Source organism: Dermacentor albipictus, chromosome 1 (genome assembly GCF_038994185.2).
Source record: "Dermacentor albipictus isolate Rhodes 1998 colony chromosome 1, USDA_Dalb.pri_finalv2, whole genome shotgun sequence".
Taxonomy (NCBI): Eukaryota; Metazoa; Arthropoda; class Arachnida; order Ixodida; family Ixodidae; genus Dermacentor; species Dermacentor albipictus.
The window spans coordinates 188,660,206-188,674,885 of record NC_091821.1 but is presented as its reverse complement, the minus strand read 5'-3'; positions in this window follow the sequence as shown (position 1 = coordinate 188,674,885).

Below are 14,680 nucleotides of genomic sequence, written 5' to 3'. Positions count from 1 at the left end.
TTTTAACAGTATCGCGCGACCATCGACCCGCGTATTTGTCAGCACCTTATCATCACGGCACGGAGCGGAGAAATAGCGAAAGTGCGGGCATGTGTACACATGCGCGTATATCGTTTGTTTCGCCACTCAGCGCCGTTAATAAGGTGCTGACAAGCACGCGGGTCGCGATGTTGACGCTGCTGTTGACGTCGCAGCTGCCGCCGATGGTCGCGCGTTACTGTTAAAAACTTGGCCAGGTGCACATGCGAGCAGCGTTTAAATAAATACTGTTACCATTGTGCAACCCGCTGAGTCGCATTTGTATCAAGGTAAGGATGTCATGTCTTTCGGTACTTTTGCCATTGAAAAAGATTTTTTTCGTCTTTAGAATTCGTTAGTTGGGGGATCGACCTATATTCTGGTCCCACCTATAGTCCGGTTTTTACGGTAAGCGCTTATAAAGGCCCAACCACACGTAGCACGGGATACGCGTCTCGCAACGCGTACGCGTCTCCGAGTGCGTACGCAGGTGACGAAGGGAAGGACGGCCCGCCGTACGATTCGCGCACCCTACCCGCCGTGGTTGCTCAGTGGCTACGGTGTTGGGCTGCTGAACACGAGGTCGCGGGATTGAATCCCGGCCACGGCGGCCGCATTTCGATGGGGGCGAAAACACCCGTGTGCTTACATTTAGGTGCACGTTAAACAACCCAGGTGATCGAAATTCCCGGAGTCATCCACTACGGCGTGCCTCATAATCAGAAAGTGGTTTTGGCGCGTAAAACCCCCCATTTTTTTTTAATGCGTGCTTCACTGCGCGTAGCACAGGGCTGGCAGACCAGTGGACCAGCGATGGCGGGAACGTTTGTCTTTGGGTTTGAGAAAAGTTCATCCTTAATTTCATTATAGCTAGCGTTTTATATTTAATTTTTCAATGTTCGAGCTAGTATATTGTTTTCAAGTCGAGAAATGCGCGCCTTTTATATCTACGCATCCTTATGGCAAGCAAAGCAACATCAATGACCAACATCACGCGCAATAGCGTCTGCTTGCCCACGACTGCAGTTGACATCTGCGCGCGACCTCGCACGACGCTGCGGTCGAGCTTTTGCTTAGCCGCTTATCTTCCCCGGCTTCAGCGTTCTCAGCCCGCAATGTACCGCATGAGAAAGAAGCTTTTGCTGCTGTTGCTCTTGCAAAGACAGTGGGAGTGCAGAAGGCGTCTGCAGCGACGTTGGTGGGTCCGGCCCGGCTTTCAACGGCGTAAAGAAGGACTTTACAGCTGTGAGTAACTTCCTTCCTTTCGATGATCTACAGTGGTAGAACTAGGAGCCGGTGTTTGGAATTACAGCAATTACTTATCAGCGTTTTTAAGTGCACAAATATAGGAGACATAAGCTAAAGGGTTAAAATAGTAATGCGGGGATCGTACTCGCAGCGCGCGAACGCCACAATTCCCAGAACGGCACCGCGTCGTCGGTGGTCCGTCCAGGTTGACAGCACCGATCTAAACGATCACGTGACGAACGCCAACAGAGGGAACGACAAGAGCAGGGTGTAGTTCGGAAAGCGCGAAAGCATAGGCGAAGATCGGGCTGATTAGCCGCCGGAGGCACACAGATCGCATATTGGATACGTGGTGACGATACTTCACGCCGTTTCAACAGCCGTCTCTCTAACCCGTGTATGCAGTACAACACTCTAAGAACAGTTTACACCCTTTGGCTTGCCCCTTCTGCCACACAAAAATAATCGTCATCTGCCTTGATGCGTTTCCTTTCTTTATCGCTACGAGCCCGGAACTTTCCAGTAACGAACGGCACGCGCGTTATCAGCATAGAACAGTTTACACCCTTTGGAGTGCCTCTTCTGATAACGCGCGTGCCGTTCGTCACTGGAAAGTTCCGGGCTTGCAGCGATAAAGAAAGGAAACGCATCAAGGCAGATGACGATTATTTTTGTGTGGCAGAAGGGGCAAGCCAAAGGGTGTAAACTGTTCTTAGAGTGAACATACCGCCACTAATTCTTCAGATTCGGAGGGGAAGAAGCACTTGATTCCATTCAACAGACAATCTGTTAATAAAAGAAGTTTACCAAACCTTCATATACTCGAACAGAGGTGTAACCAGTGCTGGAATACTAATTTGGAGCTCCCTTCATTATTAACAATAGACCATACTGTTTATATAGAGCTTGTGTAGCACCCTCTTGCACAAAATGTGTAAGAATTAGGTTTTGTAATAAATGTTGTACTATATTCAATATTTTATTGGATATCCTGCTTATTTTTTCTTCATTTGATGCGATATTCGATTCTATATCTACTATTCGCTATTAGCACTACCCCTACAAAAAAAGTTAATGACTGATAGTTATATTTGTGCCATTAGTGTAACACATGGATTCGAGAACACCTTTTTATACGTTTTGGTTGTCATATATGAAGTATGCGGACGAGATACGAGTTCCTATAATTTCTGTCTCTCGGAAGTGTGATTGTAGAATATGGAGTGTAATGTAATTAATTTGTGATCTGGGGGCGGGTTAAAATGCTGTGCGACTGCTTTCGGAAGATTTTTCGCAGTGACCGCACGGATTTTGTTTAATATAACGTTGACTGGCTCTCCTGTTTTGCCGACACAGGGCTTGTATTCAAGCATATGAACAAAGCAGGGGGTAAAGTTAATCATGGCTAGTGACTATGAGTGTGTGTCAGTGAAAAGGGTACAGCTCCTGACACCTGTGCATGTTTGTGGGTAGAGCACGGGCCTTCTGTCAAGTAATAATGCACCATTTTCTACAGATGCACCGGATGCGTCAGGATGACCACGGATTTTTCTAGAAGTTCTTTCGCATGATGCCGCAGCTCTTTGACGAGCTATTGAGCTTCGTCGCAGAGGACCTCACACGGCAGCACCACATTCGAGAAACCCCTGGAGGATGGAGAACGACTTTCTATAGCATTGAGGTTGGTAAAGGATAGTTGCCCCTACAGTAATATGTGCGATTGGAGGAATACAAAAGAACACCGTTTCTTTGTCATTTAATGTATCATTTATTTTATTTTATTTTATTTTATTTACATAATACGGCCCGCCGCCTTCTGGCGGTCAAAGCAGGGAGGAGTCACAAAACATTGAAGCAAAACAAAAGAAAAAAGGAAGCCACTGATAATGAGCATGCATAAAAAATACTAATACGTAATCTAGTTCATTATACACAACTAAACATTTATTAACTCATAAAAACATAAAGGATGGGACACGAAACACTGTTACAAAACAAGAGAAATAGTAATGAAGCTACTGACAATGCGCGTGAAAAAATAAACCTGAAAAAAAATTGTCACATGATCACAGAGACTGAAAGTTTGCACTTAATGCATCACCAGTGTAGCAGTTATGGCTAACTTAATGAAAAAGCATTGCCATCGAGTGGCATCGCACGAAAGCTACCTCAGTGCTTTTGACCTTGCGCAACTTGTAAAACATGCACTGATGAATGCTTGCACATGTAGCATTAAACAAAGGTGGTAGCTAACCTACACAAATATCACCCAAGAAGTGCCCCCACCACCATGGAAATCATTGTCAAAAAAGTCATGTCATCATAATGTGCAAACAACAATTGAGACATTGGTACAAATTTTTTTCCAACTTGCCTTCCAGCTATTTGGCATTCGGGAAAGACATAAAAGACATTGCCTTTGCTTACCGTGTGGGAATTGAGACGGCTAGACTTCGCAATGGTGTGTAGGTCATATTGCGACGATCGTGTCTGCAAAGTATTAAACTGCTGCACAACACGACAGCAACAGAAATTTCTGAAATTTTTTTTAAGCTTAAGAATTTTTTAAAGCTCACATGCTCTTCACGGCTCCTGTCAAGTAGCCCTGCTACCTGCCAGAGAAGCAAGGTGATATGTACAAATGCCTCATTTATGCATTGCCTTTAAAGTCCCTGATTACGTACAAAGACTGGCCAAACATAAAATGCAGAACATGCAAAATTAACTCTGGAAGTTGGCCATACAACAGCAAAAAAAAAGAAAGAACAAGAAATATGGCCTGTGGTTGTCTATGTTGGCAGTGAACCTCGCTTTCTGGCTAGATGGTGGTAAGACTTCTCACTTTCTGCTATCTCTTCTAATAATAAAACAAGCTGAAAAATGCTTGCGGTGTTAGAACACCCCGAGACAATGCTTTACAACTTGCAGCATATAACCGAAATTTCCGGTGGGACTGGTTGAAGGTCCATTACATTTCTTTTTCTTTACAGGCATGTACAGAGACCCGTAGATGCATGCACGAACTCTACATTCACAGGTGGTGAACTCAAAAAGGTTCATTGCTGCAAGACAGGTTCAATGAGTAAGGACAGATGAAAGCGATGAACACCTGTCTTGTAACAACAAACCTTTAGTTGCAAGTCAGTGCTTGTTTCTCTCTCATAGGTGTGTTGCTAAAACATATTCGTACATCTCTACAGCAGCAATGGCCAACCAACCAGGCCCACAGATATCCCTTTAAGAAATTCTTAAATAATTACGCACAAAAATACAAATACAACACAATGTAAAATGAACAAAGAATAACTGATGGGCTTTGATACGACACCAATAGACAAGGAAACGTAGTAAAGCATAGAGGAAGTTTTAGTTTAGTTTTATTTCTAATGTCGAGGTCACAAGGAGAACGGAAATAAAAGTGGACAAAACGTAAACTTGCAACTGGAGGGAGCTGAACCCAAAACAAATCGACCTACAGTGGAGGTCATTGCACCATCAATTTCCTAGAATGTTTACGTGTAGTAGATTAGGCTCTACGAGTGCTGTTGCACAAGTAGCACTGGCTAACACTACCAGGGCGAGACCTTGTACATGCGCATATATGCTCAAGAAAGTTTGCAGAGGGATAACCATTGCTGCAGCTCTATTACACTCTAAGAACAGTTTACACCCTTTGGCTTGCCCCTTCTGCCACACAAAAATAATCGTCATCTGCCTTGATGCGTTTCCTTTCTTTATCGCTGCGAGCCCGGAACTTTCCAGTAACGAACAGCACGCGCGTTATCAGCATAGAACAGTTTACACCCTTCGGAGTGCCTCTTCTGATAACGCGCGTGCCGTTCGTCACTGGAAAGTTCTTGGCTTGCAGCGATAAAGAAAGGAAACGCATCAAGGCAGATGACGATTATTTTTGTGTGGCAGAAGGGGCAAGCCAAAGGGTGTAAACTGTTCTTAGAGTGTAGTAAAGCAATACAAGCATAATTCAAAGGTTGTGGGTTCGTCTCCCATCAGTGGGAAGTTATCTTTTCATCCACTTTCATTTTCCTCCTTATTTCACCATTTCAATATGAAGTAATTAAATTTTTCAATGATTTCCTCTGTTTCATTGTCCCTTGGCTTTACTATACAAAAGGTATAAACACGTTTTGCTGCGCTCTAGATGAAATTTTACACACTGTTTCGAATGAAAACAAGGACATGGTTATCATGAGAGACATAAATATAAATCTTCTGGATGAGGACTGCGCTTACAGCAGAGAATACATTAGCATCTGTCATGGACACGGTATCGAGTCTTCGTTACAACTACCTACTAGGTGCATCTCTAACTCGATTACTCTCATCGATCATGCACTAACAAACCTGCTTTATCCCCCTAAGGCTTTTATCTTACGAAGCAACATAACCAACCACTTTCCAATTGTGCTCTGTTTCCCACGTCTTAATCACGCCTTGGAAACTCTGTACACGAAACCCAGGCTTGACAAAGAACATTTCATGGAGCTAGTTAACAGTTCACATTGCTCCCGCGTAACATCATTAAATGACGCTGAAGCCTCTTATAATGAGTTATCTGGCGTAATTAAAGCTTGTATATCCTCAGCAACAACAATAGTTAAGTGCCGTAAACATTTTTCCTCCTCTTCAAACCCTTGGCTTACACCAGGATTGTTGAAGAGCATGCGCAAGAAAGAAAAATTCTATATCGTAAATGCAAAAATAGACCATTTAACCAATCTCTTAAGCTTCACTACAAAAAGTTTGGCACCTTACTGACATATCTACTTAAGCGAAGAAAACTTACCATGAAAATGTAATAAATCAAACCGGGAACAATTCCCGGAAACAATGCCAGATACTTAATGCGTTTCTGAATAAGAATCCTACTAGGAATAGAATAACGAAAATTCAAGAAAAAGACTGCCAACTTACAAACCCTGAGGATATTGCATGCGCATTCAGCAACTTTTTGGCTACTGTGCCTGATATCCCTGGCGGTAATGACAGTCGCATGTCGCGCTTGTCACAACAATCATTTTATCTCTTCCCAACTACACCCAGTGAAGTTCGCGCAGCAATTATGAATTTTAAAAATTGCAGTCCTGGTTTAGACTCCATATGCTCGTATCATATCAAAGAAATTGTTGACAGCATATGTGAAGCTTCCAGTCACATTGTCAATTTAATCTTTAAAGCTGCCGTTTTTCCTAGTGACTTGAAAAGATCAAAACTAATTCCTGTGCCCAAAAAAGGAGACGTCACCTTACTAGCAAACTACAGGCCCATATCCATCTTGCCGTGTTTCAGTAAAGCAATAGAAAAACTAATAGCACAGCGCCTGTCTAACTACTTGGACAAGTTCCAATTATTAACGCCAAGACAGTTTGGTTTTCGTGCTGGATATTTTACTAATGTAGCTTTAATCACCCTCACTGACAAGATCAAAGCGGAAATTTATGGGGGCAGATTCGTGGGATCTGTATTTATCGATTACTCGAAAGCATTCAATTCCCTTAATCACAACATTCTCTTTACTAAACTCAGCGCATATGGCATAACAGGTCCATCTTTGGAGCTACTGCGAAGCTATTTACACGACAGACAGCAACAGGTTTGCATTTAAGGAGTGCTGTCTGACACAAAAATAATTAATACTGGCGTTCCACAGGGGTCCATACTCGGTCCCCTCTTATTTCTTATCTTCATTAATGATTACCCAAACTGCCTAACTTCTACAGAATGTCTTTTGTACGCGGACGACACCCCTATTTACGTTAACTGAGCGTTTCAATGATGAACTAAATAATGTCAGTAGTTGGTGCAAAAAAATAAATTGCTAATTAACCATCAGAAAACAAAGTTTATGGTTTTTAGTTCACACAGTAAACCTCGATCTAACCTTCCACCACTGTACATAGCTTCTCACCCAATATTACCATCTAATGAGTGCTCATTTTTAGGTGTTCAAGTAGACTCCTTTCGTAAGTTTAATTTGCATCTCAGCTTCATAAAAAAGAAAGCTGCCTGTGGTATCAGGGTGCTTTTAAAGGCCAGACAGTACTTTCAAAAGCACACTCTCCTGATATTGTATTATGCCTTCATTTATAGCCATTTGAGTTACTGTATCAGTTCTTGGGGTCTTACATATCGCTGTCATATAGCTTAGCGCCCTTGCAGCATATTCAAAATAACGCTGTCCGTATTTTCTGTGCTTCAACTCCTTATAACGCTCCGGTTACCCCCATCTTCACTGAGTTGAGTATCCTTCCAATAAATAGAATTATCTGGAACAACCACAGCATCGTTTTTGACCACCTTCTTAAAAACCCACAATTACATTATATCATTGGCAGAAATAGTCTTGCTAATCTTAACACTACCAGGTTCTCTTCACAAAATAACCTTTTACTTCCAAAATCACGCAGCAACTATGGCAAACTAACTGTTGGTTTTGCTAGTGTGAAAATGTGGAATAATTTACCTGCTCACGTGAAATCCTCACCTACATTATCGTCATACGAACGTTCACTGTACCTTGTAAATTGAATCTATTCTTCGAAGTATGTATTATGTTGCTTGTTATGTTAATTTTTTATGTTGTGATGTGTTGCCATAGGTTTTATTACTTTAATACTGTAGAAATTGTGTAATCCGTTCTTTGTTTATAACTGCAACTGACGCCTTTTTATATATGTATTAGGTAACTAAGAACAAGAGGTCTCGCTGCAGTTTTTAACTGTGGGACCTATTTCTGTGTAACTTCTACTGCATATATGTACCACTAATGAAAGAAGCAATAAACTAGAAACTTGAAAAGGTGTACATTAAAAAACATTAATCTTTGAATTACTTTACTACTTGCATCAATTTAATTTTCATACCGAGATGCTTATCCTCACTGACCTCTCTCATGTGTTTGAGCAGAGAGACAGCAAAAGTTCGAGGTGGTCCTGGGGTTTGCATCTTTCGATTGCACTTGAAACATTGCCTAATTCCTCCTATATTAACTGACTCTCATCTTTCTTTTTCGTTTTCCTCCCTCTTGACATTGTTTGGCTTCAGAAGCAATGCTTCCCAACGTGTCCGGCTTGTGAGTGCCTGCTCAAGCCAGCGATGCTTGTGACTACGGCCTGCTGTGGTGTGCCTCAGAAGCCTCAGGAACCAGCACTTCTTGAAGCACCGGTGATTAAAGAGATTCCAAAATGTCCCGAGACTCCACAGAATCGCGCGACGCCAAACACATTAGTCGATGCTGGCGCTTGTGACTCTTCACCTGACAGTGACGGTACTTCAAGCATTGCCAGTTCAGAAAACCGACACATCTTCGTTAAGATCCCCGCAGCGCTTCCCTCCTCACTCGATTGGGGCACTAGTGGAACGTTGGCGGACATCCTGCATATGAGCGTAATAAGGTTTGCACATATTGTCAATTACAAATAATGTGCCGGTCTGAGTGCACAAATATGTAATGACTTGAAGCTAAACATTTCGACAGAATTGCCTGTCTGGTTGGGAAATTGATTAGAACTTGAGACTGACTCCAACCAAATAACTGAATTTTATTAGCCCGACGTTTCGGAGCCCATTCGGCTCCTTCTTCAGGGGGTTGTTCTTCGGGGGGTGGCGGTGTGCCTCTTTTAAAGCTTTAAAAGAGGCACACCGCCACCCCCCGAAGAACAACCCCCTGAAGAAGGAGCCGAATGGGCTCCGAAACGTCGGGCTAATAAAATTCAGTTATTTGGTTGGAGTCAGTCTCAAGTTCTAACAAATATGTAATGGCTCAAGTTCGTCCACATTGGTTTTAAGGTGTCATTTTATTAAAGAACAATGCTCGAGCTCTGAGTCACTTTTGTAGGGACAAAAGTGGCTTGCGTAGACAACCAGAATGAACACTTTTTGCATGCGCTGAAGTGCAGCTTTTGTATTATTTTGTTTATTTTTGCTTCTGATGCATTCAAGCAGTTTTTATGAGATATCCATGCCTAAAGCCTAGGATACCTTCTACTTGAAACAGTGCATGATATCTGGAATGTTTCAGTTTCGAAATAATTAGCAGCAGGCATGCCACTACATTTAATCAGTACAACCGCTTAATCTTCGCCATCTTCAAGTTGCCGCAAAAGCTCGCTGTGACGTCACGAAATTTGAGAACGTCCTTCAGGACCTAGGTCATTCTTTAACGGTAAAGATAGACGGCATTGTATTCTAATGGAGCGAAAGATTGAACATGGTGAGTTTCGGGAACTTTTGCTGTGCCAACGAGGCCTAAATATGAGAAACTACTTTGAAATCCGTGACGTCACAGAGACGCACCAGTGTGGGAGATTCGGCGCGAAATTCTATAACTGAAACATTTACATTCATTTACTTTTCTAATAATCAAGCTATCATTTTGAAATTAATGACAACAGAGTTTTCAAAGAACGCTTTATCTGTTTAAATGGATTTAGTATTTTGCTCTAGAATCCCTTTAAGTGAAAGTGTCCCTTCATACAAAATTTCGTATAACAACTTTCATTGTATGATTCGCATTTAAAACCATGGCTTCTTAATTACCATGTTACCTAATTTAATTATAAGAAACTTTAATTATAAGAAACAACTGCAGGAATTACGGCGTCGATTCAAGGAACGCTAGAGGAGAAATGCTGGTAGAATTCGCAGAAAGGAATAAGCTGCGAAAAATGAACACGTTTTTCAGGAAGCGTAGCAGCAGAAAGTGGACCTGGAAAAGCCCTAATGGTGAAACAAGAAATGAAATTGATTTCAAACTTTCTGCCGATTCCAGCATAGTGCAGGATGCAGAAGTGAGTGAAGGTAAAGTTCTGTGATCATAGGTTAGTGAGGGCTAGGATTCACCTTAGTTGGACGAGAGAAAGAGTTGGCCGAGAAGAAACAGGTCAACCTAGAGGCAGTAAGGATAAAAGCATACAAATTCAGACTGGTACTTGCAAACGAATATGTAGCCTTAGAACAGGGAGATGAAGATGACATAGAGGTAATGATTGAAACCGTAACTAGGCTGGCTTCAGAGGCACCAGTTGAAGTGGGAGGCAAGGCCCCAACGCAACCAGTAGGCAAGCTCTCCCAAGTAAAAAAGGGCCTAATAAAGAAAGGACAAAGAATGAACGTGTCCAACTGAAGAGATCAGATACAATTTGCAGAACTGTCAAAACTGATCAACAAGGTGAAAATAGGTGATATTCGAAATTATAACGTGAGAAAGACTGAGGAAGCAGTAAAAGATGGACGCAGCCTGAAATCAGTGAGAAGGAAACTTGGCATAGGACAAACCAAGATGTATGCACTGAAAGAGAAGCAGGGTAATATGGTCAGCAATCTCGAAGGTATAGTAAAAGCAGCGGAATAATTTTATACTGACCTGTACAGTACCCAGAGGAGCCAGTATACCTCTATTCGAAACAGTAACGAACAGGATACAGAAACTTACTATAACTAACCATGAGGTCAGAAGGGCCCTGCAAGACATGAAACGGGGAACAGCGGCAGTAGAAGATGGACTACCAGTAGATTTAATCAAATATGGTCGAGACATAATGCTTGAAAACAGGCACGTACCCAGGATTTTTTTTCGGGGGGGGGGGGCCTACCGCCTCCGTCATCATCATCATCATCATCATCATAATCATCATCAGCCTGGTTACGCCCACTGCAGGGCAAAGGCCTCTCCCATGTTTCTCCAACAACCCCGGTCATGTACTAATTGTGGCCATGCCGTCCCTGCAAACTTCTTAATCTCATCCGCCCACCTAACTTTCTGCCGCCCCCTGCTACGCTTCCCTTCCCTTGGAATCCAGTCCGTAACCCTTAATGACCATCGGTTATCTTTCCTTCTCATTACATGTCCTGCCCATGCCCATTTCTTTTTCTTGATTTCAACTAAGATGTCATTAACTCGCGTTTGTTCCCTCACCCAATCTGCTCTTTTCTTATCCCTTAACGTTACACCTGTCATTCTTCTTTCCATAGCTCGTTGCGTCGTCGTCAATTTGAGTAGAACCCTTTTCGTAAGCCTCCAGGTTTCTGCCCCGTAGTTGTTCATATAGGAGGTTGTGGCCAAGTACTGCACCAGGGTGGCCAATCCTGTTCTGGTGAGGGAGTGCGTTACCGGTTCTGGTCACCGGGATCAGGCCACACTCAAGTCCTTCTCTTGGTACCCATTCTGTAACTCTAATGGTCCAACGCTTATCTAATCTGCGCATTACATGACCTGCCCAGCTACATTTTCCCCTCTTGATGTCAATCAGCATATCGTCTATACCCGTTCACTCTCTGATCCAAACCGCTCTCTTTCTCTCTCTTAACGTTATGCCTAGCAATCTTTGTTCGATCGCTTTTTGCGCATTTCTTAACTTGATCTCAAGTCTCTGCCCCATATGTCAGCACTGGCAAAATGCACTGAGTGGACACCTTACTTTTCGACAATAATGGTAAGCTTCCAGTCAGGAGCTTCCAATGTCTGCCGTATGCGATCCAACCTATTTTTATTCTTCTGTGAATTTCCTTCTCATGATCAGGGTTCCCTGTGATTAACTGACCTAGGTAAACGAGCTCCTTCACAGTCTCTAGTGGCCGACTGGAGATCCTGATATCTTGTTCCTTTGCCCGACTATTTATCATTATCTTCACCTTCTGCATATTAATATTCAAACCCACTCTTACACTCTCTCAGTTAAGGTCTCCAATCATTTGTTGTAACTAGTCTGCATTGTTGTTGAATAGAACAATGTCATCGGCAAACCGAAGGTTGCTGAGATATTTGCCGTCGATCTTAACTCCTAAGCCTTCCCAGTTTAATAGCTTGAATTCTTCTAAGCACGCAGTGAACAGCTTTGGAGAAATTGTGCCTCCCTGTATGTCCCCTTTCTCCATAGGTATCTCCCTGCTTTTCTTGTGTAGAATTAAGGTAGCTGTAGAACCTCTGTAGACATTCTTACGCGAAGGACGAGTCAGTAAGACGAGAAACTATTTACAGATTATATTTACAACAACGGTTACCCGCCGTGGTTGCTCAGTGGCTATGGCGTTAGGCTGCTGAGCACATGGTCGCGGGATCGAATCCCGGCCACGGCGGCCGCATTTCGATGGGGGCGAAATGCGAAAACACCCGTGTACTTAGATCTAGGTGCACGTTAAAGAACCCCAGGTGGTCGAAATTTCCGGAGTCCTCCACTACGGCGTGCCTCATAATCAGAAAGTGGTTTTGGCACGTAAAACCCCATAATTCTAATTTTTTACAACAACGGTTGCAGCACTGACCGGTTAGATTCACACCGCGAGCCCAGTTCGTTCTTCCTCCTCTTTTCTGGAGTGATGGCGCCCACGCGCCTCGTTCAAACAAATACCACACGCATGTAGCAATTTTTTCCAAGCTTTTTACGTGAGCGTTCTGTACCCCTTGATTGCGTAATGCCTCTATGACTGCTGGTATCTCTACTGAATCAAATGCTTTTTCGTAATCTATATAAGCCACGTAGAGAGGCTTATTGTACTCTGCGGATTTCGCGATAACCTGAGTGATGACATGGATGTGATCCATTGTAAAGTATCTCTTCCTGAAGCCAGCCTGTTCCCTTGGTTGACAAAATCCAGTGTTGCCCTTATTCTATTGGAGATTATTTTGGTAAATATTTTATATAATACTGGGAGCAAGCTAATGGTCCTATACTTTTTTCATTCTTTAACGTCTCCTTTTTTGTGGATTAGTATGATGTCTACATTCATCCAGTTTTCTGGGACCCTTTCAGTCGATAGACACTTCGTATAAAGAGCCGCCAGTTTTCCAAGCATTATGTCTCCTCCATTTTTGATTAAATCGACTGTTATTCCACCTTCTCCTCCCGCGCTCTTCATCGTTTCATTTCTTGCAGGGCCCTTCTTACCTCATCGCTAGTTATAGGAGAGTTTCTGTATCCTGTTCATTAGTGTTTCTAAGTGATGTATCGTGACTCCTCTGAGTACTGTATACAGGTCAGCTTAGAATTTTTCCGCTGCTATTACTGTATCTTCGAGATTGCTGATGACATTATCTTTTAGTGCATACATCAAGGTTTGTCCTATGCCAGGTTTCTTTTTTACTTATTTCAGGCTGCGTTCATTTTTTTACGGCTTCTTCTGTCTTTCACATGTTATAGTTTCGAATATCAGTTATTTTCGCCATGTGGATCAGTTTTGACAGTTCCGCGAATTGCGTAATGCTGTGCGGCTGCCTGTCCCACACAATCGCGTAGAGCGCAGGACTCTGCGATTCTAGATGTACTGTGCTTACCGCGAAAGGTTAGAAAAACACCCACATAAGCATAGCAGAGAAGTGGCTACGTGAGGCGGTTCGACCGATAACTGTAGAAGCGTCATTCAAAGCAAGTAATTGTTCACTTCCGGCAGCGTTTTCTCTACTTCCTTTTTAAATAAAAAGATGTTGATCCATAAATATTCTCATAAACAACGGTTAATTTTTTTTTATTTTTCGCTTTTCCTTGCAGTTTGGTTGTTGCCTTGGCTCTTTCCCTTAGTAGATCGCTTAATTTCTCAATTCCTTGCGATTTTTGTTTCCAGTTGCCAATTTTGCACGAAAAGTGCTATACAATTAGGGGAAAAACAAACGAGGTAACGGGCCACAGTCATCTTGCTTATGGGTTTAAGGGTTATTGCAGGATTTCATGATGGACGCACTTTAACATTATTTTATTTCCCACCTTATCTAACCCATATCACGTGTATATGGTTGCGGGCATCTGCCAGCCTCGCTGCGAGCCGTAACTCAAGGAAATAATGAAGCAAAGGGATAAGTTAAACACAACTGGCGTTATCTCCGGCCGCAACTCGTTCCACGGGAGTACAGACCAGCTCAGTAACAGCCGCATCCCTTTCCTGGTCCCAGGATCAGCCTAAACAATGAAGGTTGAACTAACAAAAGCAACAGCTATGCGCGTGACGGTTGAATAGATGGTGACAACTGAACGCATCTCGAGTTAATCGCACGGGTGCGGGATCTATGAGAAAACTGTCTTTCACATTACAAGAGATGCCGATAACTACCGCCATCTAAAAGGAGTGAAAAAGGCAGCATAATGCTGACCGATTAATAGATGCCAACTCTCAATATTGATCTGGCGGCGCTTTAGAAATATGTGAGGAGTGGTGGCATGGGTGGGGAGGGGGTGGTTATGCCACATGATTTCGGGGGGGAGCCCGGGCCCCCTCGCCCCCCCCCCCCCCCCTGGGTACGTGCCTGCTTGAAAACCTAACGGCCCGTTATACGAACTGCCTATCGACTTCAAGAGTCCCAGAGAACTGGAAGAATGCGAACATTACACTAATCCCCAAAAAGGGAGGCGTTAAAGGATTGAAAAAGTACAGGCCCATTAGCTTACTTCCAGTATTATATAAACTA